This window comes from Oncorhynchus kisutch, unplaced genomic scaffold (genome assembly GCF_002021735.2).
Source record: "Oncorhynchus kisutch isolate 150728-3 unplaced genomic scaffold, Okis_V2 scaffold3971, whole genome shotgun sequence".
NCBI lineage: Eukaryota > Metazoa > Chordata > Actinopteri > Salmoniformes > Salmonidae > Oncorhynchus > Oncorhynchus kisutch.
The window spans coordinates 515,350-524,828 of NW_022265916.1; positions in this window are offsets into that span (position 1 = coordinate 515,350).

Sequence of the window (9,479 nt, forward strand, 5' to 3'; positions counted from 1 at the left end):
TAGTACTACTGATTTCTCTGAGAGTGAGGCAGATATATATTATTACTGTGTAAAACCTAGTAGTACTACTGATTTCTCTGAGAGTGAGGCAGATATATATTATTACTGTGTAAAACCTAGTAGTACTACTGATTTCTCTGAGACTGAGTCAGATATATATTATTACTGTGTAAAACCTAGTAGTACTACTGATTTCACTGAGAGTGAGGCAGATATATATTATTACTGTGTAAAACCTAGTAGTACTACTGATTTCTCTGAGAGTGAGGCAGATATATATTATTACTGTGTAAAACCTAGTAGTACTACTGATTTCTCTGAGAGTGAGGCAGATATATATTATTACTGTGTAAAACCTAGTAGTACTACTGATTTCTCTGAGAGTGAGGCAGATATATATTATTACTGTGTAAAACCTAGTAGTACTACTGATTTCTCTGAGACTGAGTCAGATATATATTATTACTGTGTAAAACCTAGTAGTACTACTGATTTCTCTGAGACTGAGGCAGATATATATTATTACTGTGTAAAACCTAGTAGTACTGAGTTCTCTGAGAGTGAGGCAGATATATATTATTACTGTGTAAACCTAGTAGTACTACTGATTTCTCTGAGAGTGAGGCAGATATATATTATTACTGTGTAAAACCTAGTAGTACTACTGATTCTCTGAGAGTGAGGCAGATATATATTATTACTGTGTAAAACCTAGTAGTACTACTGATTTCTCTGAGAGTGAGGCAGATATATATTATTACTGTGTAAAACCTAGTAGTACTACTGATTTCTCTGAGAGTGAGGCAGATATATATTATTACTGTGTAAAACCTAGTAGTACTACTGATTTCTCTGAGAGTGAGGCAGATATATATTATTACTGTGTAAAACCTAGTAGTACTACTGATTTCTCTGAGAGTGAGGCAGATATATATTATTACTGTGTAAAACCTAGTAGTACTACTGATTTCTCTGAGAGTGAGGCAGATATATATTATTACTGTGTAAAACCTAGTAGTACTACTGATTTCTCTGAGAGTGAGGCAGATATATATTATTACTGTGTAAAACCTAGTAGTACTACTGATTTCTCTGAGAGTGAGGCAGATATATATTATTACTGTGTAAAACCTAGTAGTACTACTGATTTCTCTGAGAGTGAGGCAGATATATATTATTACTGTGTAAAACCTAGTAGTACTACTGATTTCTCTGAGAGTGAGGCAGATATATATTATTACTGTGTAAAACCTAGTAGTACTACTGATTTCTCTGAGAGTGAGGCAGATATATATTATTTACTGTGTAAAACCTAGTAGTACTACTGATTTCTCTGAGAGTGAGGCAGATATATATTATTACTGTGTAAAACCTAGTAGTACTACTGATTTCTCTGAGAGTGAGGCAGATATATATTATTACTGTGTAAAACCTAGTAGTACTACTGATTTCTCTGAGAGTGAGGCAGATATATATTATTACTGTGTAAAACCTAGTAGTACTACTGATTTCTCTGAGAGTGAGGCAGATATATATTATTACTGTGTAAAACCTAGTAGTACTACTGATTTCTCTGAGAGTGAGGCAGATATATATTATTACTGTGTAAAACCTAGTAGTACTACTGATTTCTCTGAGAGTGAGGCAGATATATATTATTACTGTGTAAAACCTAGTAGTACTACTGATTTCTCTGAGAGTGAGGCAGATATATATTATTACTGTGTAAAACCTAGTAGTACTACTGATTTCTCTGAGAGTGAGGCAGATATATATTATTACTGTGTAAAACCTAGTAGTACTACTGATTTCTCTGAGAGTGAGGCAGATATATATTATTACTGTGTAAAACCTAGTAGTACTACTGATTTCTCTGAGAGTGAGGCAGATATATATTATTACTGTGTAAAACCTAGTAGTACTACTGATTTCTCTGAGAGTGAGGCAGATATATATTATTACTGTGTAAAACCTAGTAGTACTACTGATTTCTCTGAGAGTGAGGCAGATATATATTATTACTGTGTAAAACCTAGTAGTACTACTGATTTCTCTGAGAGTGAGGCAGATATATATTATTACTGTGTAAAACCTAGTAGTACTACTGATTTCTCTGAGAGTGAGGCAGATATATATTATTACTGTGTAAAACCTAGTAGTACTACTGATTTCTCTGAGAGTGAGGCAGATATATATTATTACTGTGTAAACCTAGTAGTACTACTGATTTCTCTGAGAGTGAGGCAGATATATATTATTACTGTGTAAAACCTAGTAGTACTACTGATTTCTCTGAGAGTGAGGCAGATATATATTATTACTGTGTAAAACCTAGTAGTACTACTGATTTCTCTGAGAGTGAGGCAGATATATATTATTACTGTGGTAAAACCTAGTAGTACTACTGATTTCTCTGAGAGTGAGGCAGATATATATTATTACTGTGTAAAACCTAGTAGTACTACTGATTCTCTGAGAGTGAGGCAGATATATATTATTACTGTGTAAAACCTAGTAGTACTACTGATTTCTCTGAGAGTGAGGCAGATATATATTATTACTGTGTAAAACCTAGTAGTACTACTGATTTCTCTGAGAGTGAGGCAGATATATATTATTACTGTGTAAAACCTAGTAGTACTACTGATTTCTCTGAGAGTGAGGCAGATATATATTATTACTGTGTAAAACCTAGTAGTACTACTGATTTCTCTGAGAGTGAGGCAGATATATATTATTACTGTGTAAAACCTAGTAGTACTACTGATTTCTCTGAGAGTGAGGCAGATATATATTATTACTGTGTAAAACCTAGTAGTACTACTGATTTCTCTGAGAGTGAGGCAGATATATATTATTACTGTGTAAAACCTAGTAGTACTACTGATTTCTCTGAGAGTGAGGCAGATATATATTATTACTGTGTAAAACCTAGTAGTACTACTGATTTCTCTGAGAGTGAGGCAGATATATATTATTACTGTGTAAAACCTAGTAGTACTACTGATTTCTCTGAGAGTGAGGCAGATATATATTATTACTGTGTAAAACCTAGTAGTACTACTGATTCTCTGAGAGTGAGGCAGATATATATTATTACTGTGTAAAACCTAGTAGTACTACTGATTTCTCTGAGAGTGAGGCAGATATATATTATTACTGTGTAAACCTAGTAGTACTACTGATTTCTCTGAGAGTGAGGCAGATATATATTATTACTGTGTAAAACCTAGTAGTACTACTGATTTCTCTGAGAGTGAGGCAGATATATATTATTACTGTGTAAAACCTAGTAGTACTACTGATTTCGCTGAGAGTGAGGCAGATATATATTATTACTGTGTAAAACCTAGTAGTACTACTGATTCTCTGAGAGTGAGGCAGATATATATTATTACTGTGTAAACTGATTTCTCTGAGAGTGAGGCAGATATATATTATTACTGTGTAAAACCTAGTAGTACTACTGATTCTCTGAGAGTGAGGCAGATATATATTATTACTGTGTAAAACCTAGTAGTACTACTGATTTCTCTGAGAGTGAGGCAGATATATATTATTACTGTGTAAAACCTAGTAGTACTACTGATTCCTCTGAGAGTGAGGCAGATATATATTATTACTGTGTAAAACCTAGTAGTACTACTGATTTCTCTGAGAGTGAGGCAGATATATATTATTACTGTGTAAAACCTAGTAGTACTACTGATTTCTCTGAGAGTGAGGCAGATATATATTATTACTGTGTAAAACCTAGTAGTACTACTGATTTCTCTGAGAGTGAGGCAGATATATATTATTACTGTGTAAAACCTAGTAGTACTACTGATTTCTCTGAGAGTGAGGCAGATATATATTATTACTGTGTAAAACCTAGTAGTACTACTGATTTCTCTGAGAGTGAAGCAGATATATATTATTACTGTGTAAAAACCTAGTAGTACTACTGATTTCTCTGAGAGTGAGGCAGATATATATTATTACTGTGTAAAACCTAGTAGTACTACTGATTTCTCTGAGAGTGAGGCAGATATATATTATTACTGTGTAAAACCTAGTAGTACTACTGATTTCTCTGAGAGTGAGGCAGATATATATTATTACTGTGTAAAACCTAGTAGTACTACTGATTTCTCTGAGAGTGAGGCAGATATATATTATTACTGTGTAAAACCTAGTAGTACTACTGATTTCTCTGAGAGTGAGGCAGATATATATTATTACTGTGTAAAACCTAGTAGTACTACTGATTTCTCTGAGAGTGAGGCAGATATATATTATTACTGTGTAAAACCTAGTAGTACTACTGATTCTCTGAGAGTGAGGCAGATATATATTATTACTGTGTAAAACCTAGTAGTACTACTGATTTCTCTGAGAGTGAGGCAGATATATATTATTACTGTGTAAAACCTAGTAGTACTACTGATTTCTCTGAGAGTGAGGCAGATATATATTATTACTGTGTAAAACCTAGTAGTACTACTGATTTCTCTGAGAGTGAGGCAGATATATATTATTACTGTGTAAAACCTAGTAGTACTACTGATTCTCTGAGAGTGAGGCAGATATATATTATTACTGTGTAAAACCTAGTAGTACTACTGATTTCTCTGAGAGTGAGGCAGATATATATTATTACTGTGTAAAACCTAGTAGTACTACTGATTTCTCTGAGAGTGAGGCAGATATATATTATTACTGTGTAAAACTAGTAGTACTACTGATTTTCTCTGAGAGTGAGCAGATATATATTATTACTGTGTAAAACCCGTAGTAACTCTCGAATGGGTCAGTATATTATTCTGTGTAAAACCTAGTGTACTACTGATTCCAGTGAAGTGCAGATATATATTATTACTGTGTAAAACCTAGTAGTACTACTGATTTCTCTGAGAGTGAGGCAGATATATATTATTACTGTGTAAAACCTAGTAGTACTACTGATTTCTCTGAGAGTGAGGCAGATATATATTATTACTGTGGTAAAACCTAGTAGTACTACTGATTTCTCTGAGAGTGAGGCAGATATATATTATTACTGTGTAAAACCTAGTAGTACTACTGATTCTCTGAGAGTGAGGCAGATATATATTATTACTGTGTAAAACCTAGTAGTACTACTGATTTCTCTGAGAGTGAGGCAGATATATATTATTACTGTGTAAAACCTAGTAGTACTACTGATTCCTCTGAGAGTGAGGCAGATATATATTATTACTGTGTAAAACCTAGTAGTACTACTGATTTCTCTGAGAGTGAGGCAGATATATATTATTACTGTGTAAAACCTAGTAGTACTACTGATTTCTCTGAGAGTGAGGCAGATATATATTATTACTGTGTAAAACCTAGTAGTACTACTGATTTCTCTGAGAGTGAGGCAGATATATATTATTACTGTGTAAAACCTAGTAGTACTACTGATTTCTCTGAGAGTGAGGCAGATATATATTATTACTGTGTTAAAACCTAGTAGTACTACTGATTTCTCTGAGAGTGAGGCAGATATATATTATTACTGTGTAAAACCTAGTAGTACTACTGATTTCTCTGAGAGTGAGGCAGATATATATTATTACTGTGTAAAACCTAGTAGTACTACTGATTTCTCTGAGAGTGAGGCAGATATATATTATTACTGTGTAAAACCTAGTAGTACTACTGATTCTCTGAGAGTGAGGCAGATATATATTATTACTGTGTAAAACCTAGTAGTACTACTGATTTCTCTGAGAGTGAGGCAGATATATATTATTACTGTGTAAAACCTAGTAGTACTACTGATTTCTCTGAGAGTGAGGCAGATATATATTATTACTGTGTAAAACCTAGTAGTACTACTGATTTCTCTGAGAGTGAGGCAGATATATATTATTACTGTGTAAAACCTAGTAGTACTACTGATTCTCTGAGAGTGAGGCAGATATATATTATTACTGTGTAAAACCTAGTAGTACTACTGATTTCTCTGAGAGTGAGGCAGATATATATTATTACTGTGTTAAAACCTAGTAGTACTACTGATTTCTCTGAGAGTGAGGCAGATATATATTATTACTGTGTAAAACCTAGTAGTACTACTGATTTCTCTGAGAGTGAGGCAGATATATATTATTACTGTGTAAAACCTAGTAGTACTACTGATTCTCTGAGAGTGAGGCAGATATATATTATTACTGTGTAAAACCTAGTAGTACTACTGATTCCTCTGAGAGTGAGGCAGATATATATTATTACTGTGTAAAACTAGTAGTACTACTGATTTCTCTGAGAGTGAGGCAGATATATATTATTACTGTGTAAAACCTAGTAGTACTACTGATTTCCTCTGAGAGTGAGGCAGATATATATTATTACTGTGTAAAACCTAGTAGTACTACTGATTCTCTGAGAGTGAGGCAGATATATATTATTACTGTGTAAAACCTAGTAGTACTACTGATTTCTCTGAGAGTGAGGCAGATATATATTATTACTGTGTAAACCTAGTAGTACTACTGATTTCTCTGAGAGTGAGGCAGATATATATTATTACTGTGTAAAACCTAGTAGTACTACTGATTTCTCTGAGAGTGAGGCAGATATATATTATTACTGTGTAAAACCTAGTAGTACTACTGATTTCTCTGAGAGTGAGGCAGATATATATTATTACTGTGTAAAACCTAGTAGTACTACTGATTTCTCTGAGAGTGAGGCAGATATATATTATTACTGTGTAAAACCTAGTAGTACTACTGATTTCTCTGAGAGTGAGGCAGATATATATTATTACTGTGTAAAACCTAGTAGTACTACTGATTTCTCTGAGAGTGAGGCAGATATATATTATTACTGTGTAAAACCTAGTAGTACTACTGATTTCTCTGAGAGTGAGGCAGATATATATTATTACTGTGTAAAACCTAGTAGTACTACTGATTTCTCTGAGAGTGAGGCAGATATATATTATTACTGTGTAAAACCTAGTAGTACTACTGATTTCTCTGAGAGTGAGGCAGATATATATTATTACTGTGTAAAACCTAGTAGTACTACTGATTCCTCTGAGAGTGAGGCAGATATATATTATTACTGTGTAAAACCTAGTAGTACTACTGATTTCTCTGAGAGTGAGGCAGATATATATTATTACTGTGTAAAACCTAGTAGTACTACTGATTCCTCTGAGAGTGAGGCAGATATATATTATTACTGTGTAAAACCTAGTAGTACTACTGATTTCTCTGAGAGTGAGGCAGATATATATTATTACTGTGTAAAACCTAGTAGTACTACTGATTTCTCTGAGAGTGAGGCAGATATATATTATTACTGTGTAAAACCTAGTAGTACTACTGATTTCTCTGAGAGTGAGGCAGATATATATTATTACTGTGTAAAACCTAGTAGTACTACTGATTTCTCTGAGAGTGAGGCAGATATATATTATTACTGTGTAAAACCTAGTAGTACTACTGATTTCTCTGAGAGTGAAGCAGATATATATTATTACTGTGTAAAACCTAGTAGTACTACTGATTTCTCTGAGAGTGAGGCAGATATATATTATTACTGTGTAAAACCTAGTAGTACTACTGATTTCTCTGAGAGTGAGGCAGATATATATTATTACTGTGTAAAACCTAGTAGTACTACTGATTTCTCTGAGAGTGAGGCAGATATATATTATTACTGTGTAAAACCTAGTAGTACTACTGATTTCTCTGAGAGTGAGGCAGATATATATTATTACTGTGTAAAACCTAGTAGTACTACTGATTTCTCTGAGAGTGAGGCAGATATATATTATTACTGTGTAAAACCTAGTAGTACTACTGATTTCTCTGAGAGTGAGGCAGATATATATTATTACTGTGTAAAACCTAGTAGTACTACTGATTTCTCTGAGAGTGAGGCAGATATATATTATTACTGTGTAAAACCTAGTAGTACTACTGATTTCTCTGAGAGTGAGGCAGATATATATTATTACTGTGTAAAACCTAGTAGTACTACCTAGTAGTACTACTGATTCTCTGAGAGTGAGGCAGATATATATTATTACTGTGTAAAACCTAGTAGTACTACTGATTTCTCTGAGAGTGAGGCAGATATATATTATTACTGTGTAAAACCTAGTAGTACTACTGATTTCTCTGAGAGTGAGGCAGATATATATTATTACTGTGTAAAACCTAGTAGTACTACTGATTTCTCTGAGAGTGAGGCAGATATATATTATTACTGTGTAAAACCTAGTAGTACTACTGATTTCTCTGAGAGTGAGGCAGATATATATTATTACTGTGTAAAACCTAGTAGTACTACTGATTTCTCTGAGAGTGAGGCAGATATATATTATTACTGTGTAAAACCTAGTAGTACTACTGATTTCTCTGAGAGTGAGGCAGATATATATTATTACTGTGTAAAACCTAGTAGTACTACTGATTTCTCTGAGAGTGAAGCAGATATATATTATTACTGTGTAAAACCTAGTAGTACTACTGATTTCTCTGAGAGTGAGGCAGATATATATTATTACTGTGTAAAACCTAGTAGTACTACTGATTTCTCTGAGAGTGAGGCAGATATATATTATTACTGTGTAAAACCTAGTAGTACTACTGATTTCTCTGAGAGTGAGGCAGATATATATTATTACTGTGTAAAACCTAGTAGTACTACTGATTTCTCTGAGAGTGAAGGCAGATATATATTATTACTGTGTAAAACCTAGTAGTACTACTGATTTCTCTGAGAGTGAGGCAGATATATATTATTACTGTGTAAAACCTAGTAGTACTACTGATTTCTCTGAGAGTGAGGCAGATATATATTATTACTGTGTAAAACCTAGTAGTACTACTGATTTCTCTGAGAGTGAGGCAGATATATATTATTACTGTGTAAAACCTAGTAGTACTACTGATTTCTCTGAGAGTGAGGCAGATATATATTATTACTGTGTAAAACCTAGTAGTACTACTGATTTCTCTGAGAGTGAGGCAGATATATATTATTACTGTGTAAAACCTAGTAGTACTACTGATTTCTCTGAGAGTGAGGCAGATATATATTATTACTGTGTAAAACCTAGTAGTACTACTGATTTCTCTGAGAGTGAGGCAGATATATATTATTACTGTGTAAAACCTAGTAGTACTACTGATTTCTCTGAGAGTGAGGCAGATATATATTATTACTGTGTAAAACCTAGTAGTACTACTGATTTCTCTGAGAGTGAGGCAGATATATATTATTACTGTGTAAAACCTAGTAGTACTACTGATTTCTCTGAGAGTGAGGCAGATATATATTATTACTGTGTAAAACCTAGCAGTACTACTGATTTCTCTGAGAGTGAGGCAGATATATATTATTACTGTGTAAAACCTAGTAGTACTACTGATTTCTCTGAGAGTGAAGCAGATATATATTATTACTGTGTAAACCTAGTAGTACTACTGATTTCTCTGAGAGTGAAGCAGATA